Source organism: Rousettus aegyptiacus, unplaced genomic scaffold (genome assembly GCF_014176215.1).
Source record: "Rousettus aegyptiacus isolate mRouAeg1 unplaced genomic scaffold, mRouAeg1.p scaffold_m13_p_4, whole genome shotgun sequence".
NCBI lineage: Eukaryota > Metazoa > Chordata > Mammalia > Chiroptera > Pteropodidae > Rousettus > Rousettus aegyptiacus.
This window is the reverse complement of record NW_023416307.1, coordinates 146,375,956-146,394,874: the sequence shown is the minus strand read 5'-3', so window position 1 is coordinate 146,394,874 and position 18,919 is coordinate 146,375,956. Positions and strand designations below refer to the sequence as shown.

Here is an 18,919-nt window from a genome sequence, read left to right as displayed (position 1 = left end):
TATATGTACGTATATAGATATGTATGTATATATGTGTATATACATATATATATGTATATATATATGCCTTATTGTTAAAGTGTACCAGCTGAAACTTATTGGATTTCATTAACCAATGCTACCATAAAAAAAAATAATAATATTAAAGTAAAAAAAATTAAGAAAAAAACATCCTCAAATAAAAATGTTACTCTCAACAGGGTATGTTCGAAAGAACAGGGATTATAAAGTCAAAATAAGTTAAACAGTTTTGCTACTCCCAAACCTCCCGAAGTTACAAATATGTGCTAATGTGTATTACAAACCTCCAAGTGTTACCACAGGCAGTTAGTTCTTCAGAGCATCAAGCTAGGCTAGTGTGAAACCCACATCGGGGAACGTTACATCACTTCCCACACCAAATAAGATGACCTCCTTGACATGAGGATAAAATGTCTCGAGATGTTCAGGATTAGAAAACATAGAACATTCTCTATTCTCACCTATAAAAAATAAAAAATAAAAAATAAATTAAAAAAACATGAAGATATCTTCCAGACTACTGGAGCCTCCAGCGTTACTCTTCCAAGAGTATCCTTGTCTTTTACAGCAAACAGAGAAACACTTGCTCCATTAAAATATCTCCCTCTTTACACTTTGGCCCTATGTAGGTTACGTAAAATCCTTTATATACAAAGACAATAATTTCATTTCCGATTGATATAATTATCCATCATTGACTTTCTAGTGTTTAGAGTCCAGGAAATGTTCATAAAGATGCAGAATTCTCTGACTTCAGTAAACAGGTTTGAACTTAAAAATGGAAATTAGCAGTTAGAGTGGACTTGAGAGGCTTGGATGGAGGGCAAAGCATTTGTCTTTCAGGCAAGGAGGTAATTAATCAATCTACTCTAGTGCCAGGGCACAGTGGGAGGTTAGTATCTGCTAACAGATGATCATAATTTAGAAAGTGAACAGCTTCGTTAGGTATTTACGTGCAGGATTTTGCGATATTAATTAAGAGCCTTTTTTTTTTTTTTTTTTTTTAGATACTTAGCTGATGGGGGTAAAGGTATGTATGTCTTCGAAATTGAAAAAAAAAAAGAAACTTACAAAAAGATATGCCATGTTTGCTCAGCAAGCAGGGCATATTCATTTTCTTTTCCTGTCTCAATGAACACTCCCAGTCTTCAAGGATTTCTGTGTTGAAGAAAGCAGCAGGTACATTCTACTAAAAAAGGAAAAAATAATCTTTCATAGCAAAGCCTTCTAAAGCAGGGGAAATGGTATCCCTATTATGGAGATGTTAAAAGAAGACAAATAAGAGAATTTCCAACAAAAATTACAGAGTTAAAAATGCTTCCCTACATATGAGATTAAAGTGGATGATTAAACATTAAATTATAGCAGCTTCTTAAGTCAAATAAGGGTATTACTTCTCCAGTTCTGAAATATGTATAAAAATAGTAGGAAATTATTATAGTGTGACATAGTATAGTATAAAATAGAATGAATTTGTATGACAATAGCATATAGAAGTGATTAAAAAGCACTGTGTTCCATGTCATATTGAGACTCAGACATTTTGCAAATTAAAGTGAAACAACAAAAAATAATATTCACAGAAAAAGACTAGGCTTTAGAGAATATTATTTCATTTGTTATAACAATAATTTCTATTAATATGTTTTATGATTAGAAATACTAATTTACAGTAGGTTGGTATTCAGATTATGCAAATAATATAGACTCACAAAACAAAACAGAAAATAGAAAATTTGTGAATTTCCTTCAATACTTTTGCTTATTACAAAAATGGGAACTACCTACTTATTAGCTTGCTTTTTCTTTTCTCATTTTGGAACATGCTTCTATGTCACTTAATCTTCTAGATCATTCTCTCAATTTATTAGAAGAGGTTTCTATCATGACTACTCTTGTGAGTCTACTTGTGACGTAGGCTGTCATGAACAAACTGTTTAATTTTTCTTGGTCTCACTTTATTCAACTGTAAAAAGGATATCATAGATCTTAATGGTACCATTTTCATAGGGTTCTTGAGGAAATTTATATATATTTATACATAATACATGAATATATGCCATAAACATATATATATGAATATAAACTCTATATGTTACATGTATGTATAGGATACACACATTTACCAGTATACATACTCATAATTTCTAAAAAGATAAACAAGAAACCATTAAGATCATTTATCTAAAAAGAACAAAATTTTTGCAACATATTATAATACTGTGATTGTATAATTTTTGCTTTTTAAGGTCAAAGGGGTTTCTGAACTTTTGAATTATAAGCTAGTTCAGTTTTTTTAATGTTTCTTTGTGTTACTGACAGTTTAAATATTAAAATGTAGTTAAAAAATATAAAAGGAAAGCTACAGTATAATTCAACCTGTATTATAAGACTACGTCTTACCTATCATGCTTAGTTATAGAGTCTCATATTGTTTGGGAAATTAAAAGAAAAAAACAGGGGTCTTTAAAGGGAGATGGCTAGATTCCTTGGTGGTGTAAAAAATCTTCTGCATGTAGGAAATGGCTAAAGAAACAAGAGTTGAAAAGAAAATATTAGAAAGCAAGAAGGGATATGATGGCTTTTATCAAATCCTAGAGGGCTATCCATTGAAAGATGAAATAAGCTGACTATGTCTAGCTCAAGGGATTCCTCTCCATAATAGAGCCCATTCAAAGATGACACAGAGTAATTCTGTTGTTAATCCATTCACTAATTTAGTCAGTCAACAAATACTTATATGCCTGTCCTGAGCACTGTACTAGAATAAGGTACCACAATAAAAGGAGAACGGGGCCAAAAATTTTCTGCTTTCAGAGCTCATTTTCAATGTAGATAGAATTCACATCTTTGCAGTCACAAAAGCAATAATATATCTCTGTCCCAAAATAAAAGAGGACATTAAGATTTCACAAGTTTTTTAAATTAAATCCTTTTTGAGGTAATTGCGGAGTCACACGTAGTTGTCAGAAATAATGCAGAAAGAACCCATGCACCTTACCCTGTTTCTCCATTAGCAACCTCTTATAAATCTACTGTACAGCATCATAATCATCATAACCAAGATATACGAAATTCAGAACAATTCCAAAACCACAATGATCCCTCCCACTGCCTTTTTATAACTACCCCCACTCCCTCCTTAACCCTGACAACTGCTAATCTGACCTCTGTTACTATTGTTTTGTCATTTCAAAACCCTTGTATAAATGGAATCATACAGTATGTCACCTTTTCTTCATCTGAGAATGTCTCGATTTCCTCTTTACTTCTAAAGGACATTTTCTAATTTAACAGTTCTTTTCCTTCAGCACTCAACAAATGTTGTGTCATTTCCTTTGTTTCTGATGAGAATACTGTTGTTATTCAAATTGCTTTTACCCAATAGGTAAGGTGATATCCTTGCCTCAAACAGGCAAAGAGTCACAGCCTCTTTCCTGCCACGTGGTGACAGAAGTCCAGTTTCTCCTCTCAGCCTTCTCCTCTCGGCCTTCACTAACACCCAAGGGGTGGAAAGATCCCTTGTTACTGCTGGATAGAGAGGGAGTTTGGGCTTTTGTTATCCTGACTAGAAAGGAAATACCTTTTGCTCCTCCTCACATGGCCTTACAGATGGCACAAACAGGTGGCCTCATTACTGCTGTTTCACGGTAAGTTTTGACTCTGCATTTGGTTTCCTCTGACCTCTCCCCACTTTTCCTCATTATTGCCGAATGAGGAGAAAGTCCAGACTCCCCAGTTAATCTCCACCGACACTGCAGGGCTGGGTTCTTGTTATCAACCAGAAAAGCTGAAAGTTCTAAGTTCTGGATCACTACTTGGTCGACTTGGCACATCATTATAGCCTGGTGATGGTGATGGTGGACGTCCAGGTTACCCATTCAGTCTTTGCTGGTGTGAGCAGGTGTTGGTCCACAGTTTTTGCTGTGGTACTTGATTTAGAGTAGAGCAATTATTGTCTAAAAGGTTTGTTTTTCCTTGCTAGATGCACCTTTCCCAGCTCTGCTGACTGAGAAAGCAGGTTACTCTTGGGGCTGTGTGATCCATGACCATTTGTATTTCCAAGTTGTTGACTTCTTCCACTTCCAGGCTCAGACGTGTAAGGAAAAATGAAAACCCAGGGTATTTACCATTGTGTTGTTCCTTTGTCCCAAGATCTTTGACTGGTCAGCATTTTTTCTCTACCTTTCAGAGTCTTCTTATGTTCCTTTTAGATATAATGTCCAGAGTATTTGTTTATATTATGTGGAAAAAATAAGGAAAACTAATTCTGTTCCCTTTTCCTAGAAGTTGAAGTCAGCCCAAGTCCTTAATTCAATTTCATCAGCACAGATCCTCTTAACCAGATGACTAACATCTTCTTTTATCTTCTTATGTCAAAATGTGTATGTGTATGTTCAGACTGAGACATGGAAAGGAATATAATTTTGCTTAGTTGAAATAGTATTTTTGAAATTAAACCACAAAAAATTTTAGAATAATTCTGAGGACTGAAACAATTCCCCAATGAAATGAAGAAAGAAAAGAAATTTAGGAGTAAAGTACATTCTTTTTAAAATTTTGGCTAGTCAATCCATTGACTTTTCCAGCTAGGAAGTTGGGATGCATCCTGTCCAATCCCAGCCTCCTTATGTATAAATAACCTGTATGTTCAGAGCTGTGATCTTAAGAGCATGTTATTGGAAGAAGGACTGAAATGTTAAAGTAGTGAAATATATAATACTGTTTATTTGTTAAATATATGTATATATTTTATATAATATTATCTACTTATTGTGTATTGCATATTTCACTACTCTAGTCTTTTAAAACTGGATAATATACATTTGTTTGCAAAGTTTTGCTAACATTAAAAAAATGATGTGCAGTAATTTGCAACATCCCCATTTCTGCTGTCCAAAAATATTTTATGACTAAGCGTGACATTCTTACATGTTTTTTTTAATAGCTCTACTAATGTAATCCACCATAAAACAAACGGGACCGGAAGTGAAGCAATATAAGGTTTGTTATAAAGAGCTTACTTTATCACTATTTTTTCCTAATAGGATTATAGTCTATAAATGATCATGTTGCCATAACAACCACCTTAAAAGCCACACTGGGCTGTAAATGCAATAACAACACCTGTGTACCATCAGTTTCTTTGGTAGTTTATATTATTTTTGGCTCAACAAAATAAGACGACACCAAAAAAACAACCTATTGTTTCAATCATGATTTCTTATCACATTCATTTTAATTCAGCCATTCTAAATTTGAATCAGTAGCTCCATGTAGAAGATGAAAGGAAAACTATTTTGATAACTTGGCTGAGTTAATCCTGAATAACCTCACATCACTGATTTATAAGCAGAAGAAAAGCTTGATTCATGAAAGAATTAAATTTCCAAACAGAACAAAATAATATATAAGAAATATTTTCTTAAATATATTTTAGAATCTTTTGCCATATGAAGTATTACCTTAGTTCTGTACCTAGTTCTGCTTAACATCCATGTAAGTGTGATGTAGTATGGAATAAGACAATTTTGCTGTGATTAAACTGAGTAGTTTCTGTTGATTCAGAAAACAAGTTCTGGCTTAACTATTCACCCATTTGATTACTATAAAAAAAAAAAAACCTAAAAATCTTATCCTCATTTCTTTGATCTAAAAGCTAAGTACAAGGACCAACTGTAGAAGATGAGAGAAAAAGATGGTCAGCAAAAGCAATGTCCCCTCTAGTTCACGGACAGTGTAATTTGAGTCCCCCGTTGTATAAGGCAGGATGCTCTAGGTTATGCTTAGGTTACTGCAACTCTCAATTCTCAACGGCTTAAACAATAAAGATGTATTTCTCTCTTCATGCCCTTATATGTTCTGAAATAGAAGTAGGGGGAGGCTCATTCACACTTCAGGACCAGGCTGGCAGAGATCCCACTATTTGGAATGAAGGCAATGATGGAAGCCACAAAAGAGAGCACGGAGAATCACTCTTCGGCTTCTAAATGCTGCATATTTCATTAGTCTCCTGGCCTTGCCTAACATCAAGGGAAGAATGTGATGCCAACATATGGCCAGAAAAAGGAGTCCAGACAGTAATAAATATTTGCAATGTTTTTCCCACAAAATCAATGCTTTTATGAAAAAATATTTTGTGAATTACTTATAATATTTTAAACTAATATTTTGAATGCTGGTTAAAAATAAAGTTTAAACATTTCTTCAGTCATGGCTAGTGTGCTAACTGCAGAAAAAAATATATCTTAGTCTACGGCCATGCCACCCTGAACAAGCCCAATCCCATCTGATCTCGGAAGCTAAGCAGGGTCAGGCGTGGTTAGTACTTGGATGGGAGACCACCTAGGAAGTCCAGATGCTGTAGGCATAAATATATAGATATAGATAGATGATACAGATGATGATATAGATAGAGATAGAAGAGATAGAGATAGAGATAGATAGTCTTAGAATAGAATTACTCAAAAAAAAAAAAAGATAAGAATCTTCACAAAGACTTTCTACCCCATGTGATATTTCTGATCACATTTGTCACTACACATATTCTTGCAAAGGACAGTGGCTACATTTGCCTAATTACATAAACATTCTTATTTGGTCATTGTAAATTCCCAATGCACATCTTACTTGACCTTGTGGAATGACCACTTTGATTTTGCGGGGAAGGAAATGACTGTCAAGCCCAGTGCTCCTTAAGTGTGCCATCAGAATTTTCTATTGCACACTTTCTATGCCCCAGTGGAAATTCTCCAATAGCTAAAGTGGCTAAAGCTAGACTATTAATTTGTAATCCTTTTGGAGGAAAAGTTTTCCCACTGAATTCTTGAATGCCCATTTATGTGTGTAACCTTTTATCTCTGTGTGCTTTCCCAAGAGATGGAAAACTCTTGAGGGCAGGGACCTTTTAAAAATCTGTATATTCCCTGTTTCCCTTTCTTTTTCACCACTAACATCTATTATTCTATGTACTATGTGTACTTAATAGTTGTGGTTTTTCTGAGTATGGACTGAACAAAGTTGGAGATGTTTCAAAAGGAGAAGTTGTGGCAAGATCTAAGTAGGTGATTCTGGGGCAACTTTTTAGTCAAACTGAATTTTAAAATAATGTTTAAAATCTGTTTATAGTAACTGCTTACTCTCTTTAGGGGAATTTGTGTGTGTGTGTGTGTGTGTGTGTGTGTGTGTATGTCTGCGTGTGCATGTGCATGTGTGTATGTACATGTGTGCTACAGTATACAATATAACTAAATATATAGATACCTAGTACGGTAAAATACTCTTCTTTCTCTTCCTGAGTATATTACACTGAATAGAGTTTTGTGCTGATTATTCTTAAATATACATTTTTTTTTTTACCTAGGAGTAAAATCTAGCAAATTAAACTTCATTCCATATTTAATGTGTGTTTATATGAATGCATCATGAAATCTCTGAAAAAATACTACATATGATTAATTTTAAAAAATTTAGTTTTAAAAGTTCACAATATTCAGGGAGTTTTTTTTATTGCTTTCTATATAATGATGGTTTAAAATATATATATTTTTCAAAACAGGATTGATTGTCGGATATTGTCTTGAATGTTTTAAACAATTTTCCTAACAATTGAAGCTAAACATTCAGAGTCTTAAAGTCCTCGAAGAATTCAGTTGAGAGATGAGACACAGTGAGGAGCAACCTGGGACTTCGTAATACTTGACATTCCGAGATCATTAAGCTTTCATCGGAGAATTAAACATTAACCAATAAACCTGAAGGTAAACTGTGAGGAATGGAGGGAGCCACTGTTTCTCTCCCATTTTAATAGAATTCTCTAACAAGACATTAGGATTTGAAATGCTTTAATTTAGATGGCCTTGTTAGTCACTGGAGATATCAAATACCAAATGCTAATTAGATCATAAGGTATAATAACTAACTAGATGGAAATGCCAAAATATTAAAGGTTATTTAGTCATCCAAAAATGAGAATTTTCCCCCAGAAGACACATGATATATACTAGTTTTCTCCAAGAAGAAAAATGGAACTTAGGATAGTTTAATTTACAATGAAGAATAGTTAGTTACCTTATATTTACAGTGAGAAAACTGTTATATACAATCATAAATACATAAGGTAGCAAATGATGATGGCAATAATTATCTCAGAGGTGGTTATGATTTTAACATATATATCTATTTATATATCACTTTAAATGTGAAAAGTCATCCAAATACATATGCATGCATATTTATGTCAATGATTGAGTAAATGAAGGATATTTTGAAATATTGTTTAATTCCAAGTAACTACTGTAATGTCAACTGACTAGAGGCAAAGTTTATATAAACCAGGATTACTTTGTGTTTCTAATCAGGATTAGCTAAGAGTCATTTTAATAAGCAGAACTCATAAGCATATTTGCATTTAAATTATTCTTTAGAAGCCTATAGTCTCTCCTGAAATACATACACCTATTACGTTTCCCTAGTAAATACTTTCATTAGTCTGTAGACTTCCATTTAATATAGTCATCAAAGTTTTGCATGTAACAATTTTATTTGCCAAATCCCGATTGAAATATGCATGTGCGTGCATACACGCATGTGTTTGTGTGTGTGTGAGCATGCTGGGGAAAATAATGTATGGCATTATTTGAAGTAACAAACCTTATTAGATGTGAAACAGAGAACGAGAAATATACTTAATTTCTCTAAGTCTCAGATTTTTCATATGTAAAATAGGGATCAAAATACCACTATGTCAAGTAAAAATGATGTCTGGGCATTAAAAGATGAGGGGTATCAGCAGAATCACACCGATGTTCTAATTTCTCACCTATAAGGCCAAAGCTTAAAGTGGAGAGTGCTTTATTCTGGTTTAAGTTTGGAAACAAGGAAACTCTCAAACATCTGTTTCATAAGATATAAAATTAGTACACAAGGAACAGTGTGTCATGAATCCTCCCTCAACTGACAGTCACATTTAAGGAAGTAATCAGTAGTATGCCCACCAAAGAAAACTGCTGCCTCCCTGTCTCAGGGCTGCTAACTCAAAAAGAGCATATCAACCATTCAGCTCTACTGAGAAGTTCCTAGATTCCACCAGAAAGAGAAACATGAAAAGCCACAACTTCCATAACAACAACAACAACAACAACAACAACAACAACAACAACAACTAAACAGAGAAGAAAAATACCAAGGTTCAGAACAAAAGAAGTTTGGGAAGGGATATATATCATGTGAGACCTACATAACCACCTGTCCAACAGACCCCATGAGAGGACTCAGAGGATCTTGCCATAATAAAGGTATCAAAGAGTGTACTGAAGAAGGGAAAACCAGCATCTCTGGAAATCACTGTGGTGGCTGTCCTCTACAGACTGCAGATGATGTCAAGAGATACTGCCATTGAAGTCACATGTCTCATTTCAAAAAAAAAATGATGACATCCAGGAGTGGCACAGGCTACATGTAGCTTTTGACTGACAGATATAGCATAGGATGGACATTGTAATAGGTAGCAAGGACCTGACAGGATCATTAGCTCTGGCTAATTGACTATATAGTATCCTAAGAACTAAGAACTAAAACTAAGAACAAAGAAATATATAGTGCCTGGTAGATAGTAAGTACTTTGTTTCAAAATCTTTCCTCACACACATCGTTTGCTCTAAGATATGTTCCAGGTATGTTAAACTGAGGCATTGTTGAGGGGATTGCTTGACTTTCAAAGTTTTGTTTATTTGTATTGCAAGCTTGTGTGATTGGTGGAGCTGGCATAGTTTTGGTCACATGCATAATTACATGATTGCTATATGCACTGACCTCCAGATCTTTAGTAGGTTTAATAGAGAACCCATTGTTAAAGAATGAATGTAACTTTCATATTGGAATGGATTAATCACTGTGACTGTCAAAACCTCTGGAAAGCTTTGGGGAAATTACTGGATATTTAATCTATAAACAAAAGACACTTCTGTAATTCATATCAAGACAGTTGAACCTAACACTAGAGGTTTATCTCTCGAAGGCATTAAGATTTAGGCTGAAGTCAATTCACTGACATCCATTTTCAGGGTCACTGAACTTTTTTTGAGGCTTGATCTGAATCAAACTCAGATATTATCTAGGAATGGTTGCTTAAACCCAACATAAATCATTCTAGACGTATTTATTTAAAGTGTATATTTCAAATGCCAAATTAGGTATAGGTAACTTCCTCTTTCTGATTCTCAGGAAAGGTAATACTTCTCCATTTCTCTTGGTTCTTCTAATTTACTTCCCAACTTCTTTGCAGATATGATTTTTTTTTTTTTAATTTTGGAGATCAGTCAGCAAATAAGATAAAAAAACTTTTGGGGACTCATTTTAATAAAGCACTCGGTTCCCATGCCTAAAATTAAAAAAAAAAAAAAAACAACTTACACACAATATATGTAAATAAATGTAATACATGCTTTACAATGTAAAGATCACACATCGTCAAAGTCCACAAGTTATTTCTTATTCTGCCAATCCCCAATTCTTGAAAATAAGCACAACACACATGCATGCACGGAATAAACAAACAAACATCAAAACAACCAAAAAACTCACAAATATATTACAAACTAATTATGTGTATATGTTTACGTAGACTATAAAATTTGTATTATAAATATATAAAATGATCAAGATAAACCATTCTGTGTAACTTAAACCTGTGTATGCTTTATATGAAATACAGGAGATATATTTGTGTAAATATGTACTGATCATATCTAGAAACAAACAGTTTTTGAGTATACATATGGTCAAGTAACTTAAGCATGATAGAATTGTTTACTATAACAATTGCATTTATTTTCTATATAGTTGGCATTACATGTGAATATGTATCTGTGTGTATATGTGTGTATCGATATTAAAAATATATTTACTGAGCCCATAATACTATGTGATAGACCAGTGCAAGTCATCTTGAAAGTTAAAGATAAATTAATAAGCATCCCCCATTCTTGTTCTCAAATAGCTCAGATTTATTGAAAGGCGAGGGAATGGGAAAGGTTAAACAGAAAAAAATTATGGTATAGAGTGATATCAGCCATTGGTACTAGAATAACAGAGTGCTAGCAGCACAATGGAAGGGCACATATCTGAGCTTAGAGTCAACAAGAATAGCGTCCTATAGTACGTGTTACTAAAGTTAAGTATTGAAGAAATGTGTGTGAGATATGTCCAGTCTTGAAGGGAAGTTTATATGTGTCTCAGTCTATATGTGAATACACATACACAAGGACTTCAGCTAGTCAGAAAGCTTTATCTCCATCATTTAACCCATCCATTATGCTATCGTGCAGGGCAGCGAAGTATGTGCTTGTACAAATGGGCTCGGTAATATAAACAACTTAATTGAAATGGCTGGTCCCAAGAAATTCATCGAGGAAGGATGATGTTTCCTGGTGGAGTTCAAGATAGCATAAAATGTATCAGTGCTAAATCCTTGACATATGCAACTCTGTTCTCTTTGGTTTATGGCTCTTTTAGGAGAGGCAATACCCATTTGCTTTTATCATTCCTCTGAAACTGCATTAGAGAAATTACAGGGTATTATCAAGATAAGAAAATAATTGCATTTTAATTTGACATGAGAGTTTCTTTAGAGAATAAAGTGGAAAGTGGATCAAGAGAGCAGACTGAGAACACATCTACCTACTTTCCACACAAAGTCATGAGAAATGACAGAAAAGGTACTTCAGAAAAAGTTCAAGTTAAATCTGTTAAAAGCTATTCAACAGAAATGGAATATAATCTAAAAGACTGAAAGCATAACGAGTTACACCTCTAAGGAAATAGGAATTAAGATCTCAACTGAAACCATGCACAGGAGACTGCTATGCAGAGAAGCCTGGTCGGCTCCATTCTCAGACTGTGACTGAATTCAAAGAGAAAAGGAGGGAAACTGGACCACCCTGTAGGTGGTTTTCTGTGGGGCAGCATTGAGAGATGATGGGCTTTCTGGACACTCCCACCTTCCCCCTTGTGTTCAACCGCAGGCTATAAGGACCTGTGTACTCTTGACTAACTCAGAGAGTATTTGGCTTCAAATCAAAGAGGCAGGGCAGAGTCCTTACAGAGCCTCCTACACCCAATAAGTTCCATACTACAACTGAAATTTCCAAAGACAAATCACTGTAATCAGAACTAACATCTAAAGAATGAATCAGGAATTCTAAAGTGAAAATATGAGCAAACAGTTGGTAATTACAAAACTCAGAATGCCAACATTATGAAAAGGAGGGCATCTAAGTAAATAAAGGAGCACTAAGAGAAACTGTTGATAGAGGAAACAGAATAATTAAAAATGAGCTTATAGCATATTTCAGAGACAGTAGAAGAATATGGCATCTCTAGAAAAGAAACTATTAACAAGATTACTATATAAAAATGAAACCACAAAAATGAAAAAGAATTAAACAGATGGTTTAACAGGAAAGAAAGAAAAAGAATAGAGAAAAAGGAAAGAATGAAAATAAGGAAGAAAGGAAGAAAAAGGAAAGAAAGTAAAAAGGAAGAAAGGAAGAAGAATGGAAGGAAGGAAATGGAAAAGAAGGAAGGAAAGGAAGAAAAGAATAAGGAAGGTAGAGGAGGAAAGAAGGGAAAGAATGAAGGAAAGAAAGAAAAGAAAGAAAACTAAAGAAGGGAGGGAGGGAGGGAGGAAAGGAGGGAGGAAGGAAGGCAGGCAGGCAAGTAGACAGACAGACAAGAAGGGAAGGGAAGGAAGGGAACAAAAAAGGAAAGGAAAGGGAGGGGAGAGGAGGGGAAGGGAGGGGAAGAAGAAAGGAAGACAAAAGAAAAAAAAATAGGAAGAAAGGAAAGGGACAGAGGGAAGAAAGGAAGGAAGTGGGAGCGGAGAGAGAGAGGGAAGGAGGGAGGGAGGGAGGGAGGAAGAAAAAGAAGGAGGGAGGAAGAAGCTAGAGAATGGATTCTTGAGCTGGAACACTGAGTGCAGTGAACATCCCTAAAAAAAGGACCAGAGAAACAAACAGAAACAATGACAGAAAAAAAAATGTAGAAACAGAGAGTATATCCAGATGTTCCAGCTATGTACTGTGAGTTCCCAAAGGAAATAACACAAATGAACAGATAAATATAATAAAATGCAATTTCTCTATTGTTCAAAAGATTATGAGAAAATCTTAAAAGTACCCACGGAATAAGAAAAAATTTAAATGACTGCTTAGAAACATTTGAGAAAATCGGAATGTGATGAGTTTCAAGGAAAATATAGTGAAATTTTCAAGTTCTGAGTACAAATTTGTTTGAAAGTAGAAGTAAAAAAATAATAAAGACCAACTATGAATCAAGTATAAAAGCAAAATTAAGGTTATTTCATGCATTGCATACCTCATAAGTCATAAGTTTTGCTACCCACAAATTTTTCTAAACAAATTTACTAATTGATTTCTTATTACATAAAATTTATATTTATAATTCAAAACATTTGAGTAATGTAATATTTTTATTTTAAAAATATTCATAAATCAACAAAAATTACATCCTTGAAACTTCATATTAATGCTAAAAAATCTTAGATATTAACTCTAAAATATGGGAGAGATAAATATTATTTCAAAATGCTCTGATGGATCAACAAACAATACTGCTAGAAGAACACTGCCTCAGATAGAGCGGGTCATCTGTAAACCAAATCCCACACATCCTGTATTTCCTTCTGCTGACACATAATCTGCCACTCAATTTTAGGGTACATCAAGAGGGGTGGCCTTTCTGTTATTCGGAGGGTGGTATCTTGGAAGATGGGAGTGGGAATGCATTTAAAATAAACCCCAATTTTAATAAGAAAGATAATGGCTTTAATCCAGGGACACCATGTTCTGAACTGAAATGTAGATAAAGCAGAAACTGCTAGTTTAGAATAGTTACAGAGTGTTTACCAGAGAGGTTGACTTTCTTTGTCATAAGTACAAAAGCTGAAAAAATTGAAAACCTGTTAAAATCTTTTCAACAAGTGTCAGAAAGCAATACCATCATTACCTTTTGGAGGCTAAATGTGCTTCGGAGGTTAAATGACACTTTTATGAGAATTATCTGTAAGGGAATAGAGTTGGGTGAATACAAAGTAAGTTCTGTGAGCTTCTAGATCCTGTTCTTCCACTTTCCTAGCTTCCAAAAGAAACAGGATTTGTGCATTTTGTCGGGTAAGATGTGACCCTGGACAAACTCTCAGTACTCCTGCAGAATGTGCACTGATAGTGACATGTCTCTGGAGGTTGAACTGGCACATTAACACATGCCAGCAACACTCAGGCTTTGTAAATGTATTTTTCAGAAGAAATATAGACTCTATATTTTACTTTTATTATAACCTACATAAGCCCAGAAGATCTGTACTTTAGTTTCTGAAAATAACCTCCAGGTTTCAGTTGTTGTATCTTCAAATTATATATCTAGATTCCAGTTTATGAAGACTCAATATTGTTAAGGAGTCAGTTCTTCCCAATGTGGTTCAGATTCACTGCAATTCCAATAAAAATCCCAGCAAGTTATTTTTTGAATATCAAGAAGCTAATTCTAAAATTTACATGGAAAGGCAAAAGATCTAGAATAGTCAAATTATAACTAAAAAAAAGAAAGTTGCAGGGCTAAGATTACTGAATTTCAAAACTTACTATAAAGCTACAGTAATCGAGACAGTGTAATACTAGAAAATAACAGACAAATAGATCAATGGAAAAGAACAGAAACCCCAGAAATAGATCCATACAAATATAGTCCATTGACTGTTGACAAAGGGATAAAGACAATTCAATGGAGAAAGGACAGTCTTTTCAACAAATAGTGCTGGACAACTGGTCATCAATATACCAAAAAAAGAAAAAAAAATATAGACAGACTTTATACCTTTCACAAAAATTAACTTAAAATGAACCATAAACCTGTAAAATGCGAACCTATAAAACTTCTAAAATACAACATAAGAGAAAGCCTAGGAGATGGGTTTGGTGATAACAGATGACTTTTCAGAAAAAAACACTAAACTCATGATCTATCAAAGAAATAATTGATAAGGTGGACTCCATAAAAAAAGAAAAAGTCTGCTCTGCAAGTCACTGTTAAGAAAATGAAAAGACAAGCCCCACAGAATGGAGAAAATATCTGCAAAGCACCTGATAAAGGACTTGAATTCAAAATACACAAAGAACCCTTAAACATGCCTTGATACTTACTCGAATAGGTTGGAAATATATGTCCATACAAAATCTTAAACATTAATGCTTATAGGAGCTGTATTCATATTTGCCGAATCTTGAAATCAACCTAGATGTCCTACAGTAGGTGAAGAGATAAACTGTGGTACATCCAGACAATGTAATATTACTCAGTAATGAAAAGAGCTATCAAGCTATGAGAAGACATGGAGGAAACTTAAATGCATATCACTAAGTGAAAGAAACCAGTCTGAGATTACATATTATATGACTGGAACTATATGACATTCTGGAAAAGGAAAAACTATAAAGATAGTAAAAAAGAAAATATCAGCAGTTGCCCAGGGCTTGTGGGAGGGAGAAGGGACAAATAGGTCCAGCACCGGAGAACTTTAGGGCAATGAAACCATTCTGTATGATGCTATGATGATGGATATATGAAATTATGCATTTGTCAAAATTCATAGAACTGTTTGACACAAAGTGAATTTAATGTAAACTATGGACTTCAGTTAATAATAATATATCAATATTGGTTCATTGATTATGACAAATGTAGCAAGATATTATTTACAGTGGAAACTGTGTATAGTGCTGGGGGAGAAGGAGTTAATGGGAACTCCGTGTACTTTCTGCCAATTTTTCTATAAATCTAAAATGGCTTTAAAAAGTAAATTCATACTATTAATTTTTTAAAAAATGTTCATCCACCTATCAGAAAATCTGTTTCACTGATATCACAACTGGTTCACACTCATAAGAGGTTAGTGTGACAGTAGATTCCACAAAAAGTCAACAGAACTTATACATATCATCTTCTCACTACATCTATATAGATAATTTTAAGAGTTAAAAAGTTGTGTTTGAAATCCAAGTTCATAGTAACTTTCCTATAACGGAATGATTTAAAGCAGTGGTCCCCAACATTTCTGGCACCAGGGACTGGTGCTTCTACGAGAATCTAATGCCCAATGATCTGAGGTGGAGCTGAGGAGGTGATGCTAGCGCTGGGGAGCGGCTGCAGATACAGATGAAGCTTCACTCACATGCCTGCAGCTCGCTCACCTCCTGCTATGCAGCCCGGTCCCTACCAGTCTGCAGGCTAGGTGTTGGGGACCCTTGTTTTAAAGTTGGAAAGCATGAATTTGCTTACTGTTCCTTCTGATGTATTCTTTAAACACTGTTTATATTAAATATACTATAGAATATACTCTATGATAATATATATATTTAGGTTCTAATATACTTAGATTCTAATATTCTATATTGAATAATCTATATTTATAGACTATAGACATATAATATACATTTTATATGGAATCTACATACACATAGAATGCATATCTATATACTACATATGAACATATAAAGGGATAAAGAGTACATAGAGAGCAAAGGAGAGAGGAAGGGGCAGAGGGCTTAAATCACTTTAACAGAACATATTAAAACTAAACTTTTAACATTTCTGCTCTAGAATTCAATGCAATAAAAGTAAAATTAGGACATATTATCCTAGAGAATGTTTTAAAATTGTTGGAGATGTAGGGTCAGCTCATTTTCAGTTGAAGAGAAGCAAACCCACCTCTTCCTGGCTGTACCTTGGACACAAACATCATGAACTCATGCAGCAGTTTCAGAGTCCTATGTCTGTGTGGGTCATAGGGCTCTGCTGCTGGCTGCTGAAATAGGGGTACAATGGCAGAGCCGCTCCTTGGCCATGCACCCAGCATTGCAGCACTGCAGCAGTAACTGCATTCTAGCTGCTGAAACCAACCTGTTCTGAGACCTGAGGGATAGTCTTTTCTCATGGCATACCTGAGACCCACTCACAGGATGTCAGTGTGCTGGGCACATCAGTTGGAAAGCCTAGAGTTGCAAGAGAGCATCAGAAGTCAAAGAGGAAGGGCAGTGTTCATGAGATGCTCTGTAGCTGACAATTCTATACTGCATCTGCAAGAATTTTTGTGGCTCTATTGTATCAGAAAGTCTGAATCCATTCTTCAAGGTCTTCAAATATATTTTCAATAGATGATTTTCACTAAATGCCTATAATGAAAATAATTATTAATAAGTAGAATACCATTATTTTGAAATGGCAAACATTTTCTCTAATTTCTAGCCATTCTGTTGCTAAATTTTGACATTCGGTGAATCCTTTATCATTAGTCAATGATGGTTCCTCACAAGTCACCCTTCTTTACATCTTTGCAGTTTGTTGACATAGATAATTCTATTTATTGATTTTGTTTTATTGACCTATAATCCAAAACATCGCAATTTCTTTATTCTCATTCTTTTTCCATGCTTTGTCTTCTTCTATAGATTATCTTCCCCCTGACCCCTAAATATATGTATGCCATACTCTTTATAACTCCTCTTTGAACTTACAAGACAATTTATCCATTCTCCCTTTTTTGGTACTCATCAATTTCTCCTTGTATAACTCCCTGTGTACAGTCCTGCTCAAGACTGTAAAACATTTTGAGGTCTTTAACTAGATTTATTTTATATTCATCATGACCCCCCAGAAAAACTTCCTATGGGAGGTAGCCAATAGAGTCTCAACATGTATTTGTTTTTAATAAATGAATTGATTTATAAAGTAACTCTCTTCTAAATAAGTAGGGAGATAACCATGAATTTAATAAGGCAATTATAACACAGACTTTTTTTTTTTCCCCCAAGATCAGGTCAAGCTTCTCTCTGGCTCAGATGATTTAAAGCAGGCACGAAGATGATTTAAAGCGGGCACATTTCAGAAATCTCTAGGGGAGCATAATATTGAACTCCTCGCTGTTCAAGACATTTTTAAAAATCCATTTAAGAAAAGAGCTTTCATGAAGAATGGGGCTGACAGGTCCACACCCATCCATTCTTCTAATTCTCCTAAAATATGTCCATGGATAATAAGGACAGCATCATATCAGACCATTAACAAAACTGTGTTTGTTAAATATGTATCGATATCATGCGCTGGCTACCTATAGTCAAGAAAATCAAAAAAATGAGTGCTATGCAACTTATAGCTATGTTTAATATGTAGACACTGTTGAGCACAGTGCTCATCCTTTTGTGCAGTGTTCTATCCATGGTTGCCAGCAGAAGAAACTTACTATGGTCTCAAAACAAGGAAAGAGTTCTGCTTTTCTCAAGCAAAGTTTAGATTTAAACGTGTGGCATCCTGAGCAAAGCATAAAGGCCTTCAGGTGGTTGCTTATCTATCAGCTGGTTCTGCCTTACTTTTATATTTTCCCCTTTATTGCAAACTTTTCCAATTCTTTCTCTATGTTTTTCATTCTGTTCTAATATGCACCTTTATAAGACATTTTGAATTATTTTTGAACAAGTCGAGTTATGAATGAATAAATATAGTAAAAACAGACAAGCATATGAGACCAAAATTTATTTTATTATTTAGGAAAAACTTAAATCCCTAACAACTTTTTGGAAGCATGTTAAGAAGGATGACATTTATAAAACCCTGCATACCCTCCTGGCATTTTTTTAAAACACCAACATCCAAGGGATGAATATACCACTCATCCCAAATTATCTCATCTTAAAATAAGGAGTGTCAGTCCTTTTTTCACATTTATATTTTAAGAGATAAATTTCCATGACTGAGAATTTAAAAATAATTTCTGTAAAATAGTTCGAAAATAACTTGGAAATATTGTGACTGCATACGTCAAGGTCCA

The 18,919-nt window shown here is 34.4% G+C and overlaps 1 long non-coding RNA gene and 1 pseudogene across 2 annotated transcripts in view; one reads left to right on the top strand and one right to left on the bottom strand.

The window, feature by feature from the left end:
• Positions 1-18,919, bottom strand: part of LOC118601651 — a 343,923-nt gene that overhangs the window by 14,984 nt on the left and 310,020 nt on the right. The gene's annotated exons all lie outside the window — the stretch shown is intronic.
• On the top strand, positions 6,273-6,391 carry LOC118602449 (annotated as a pseudogene).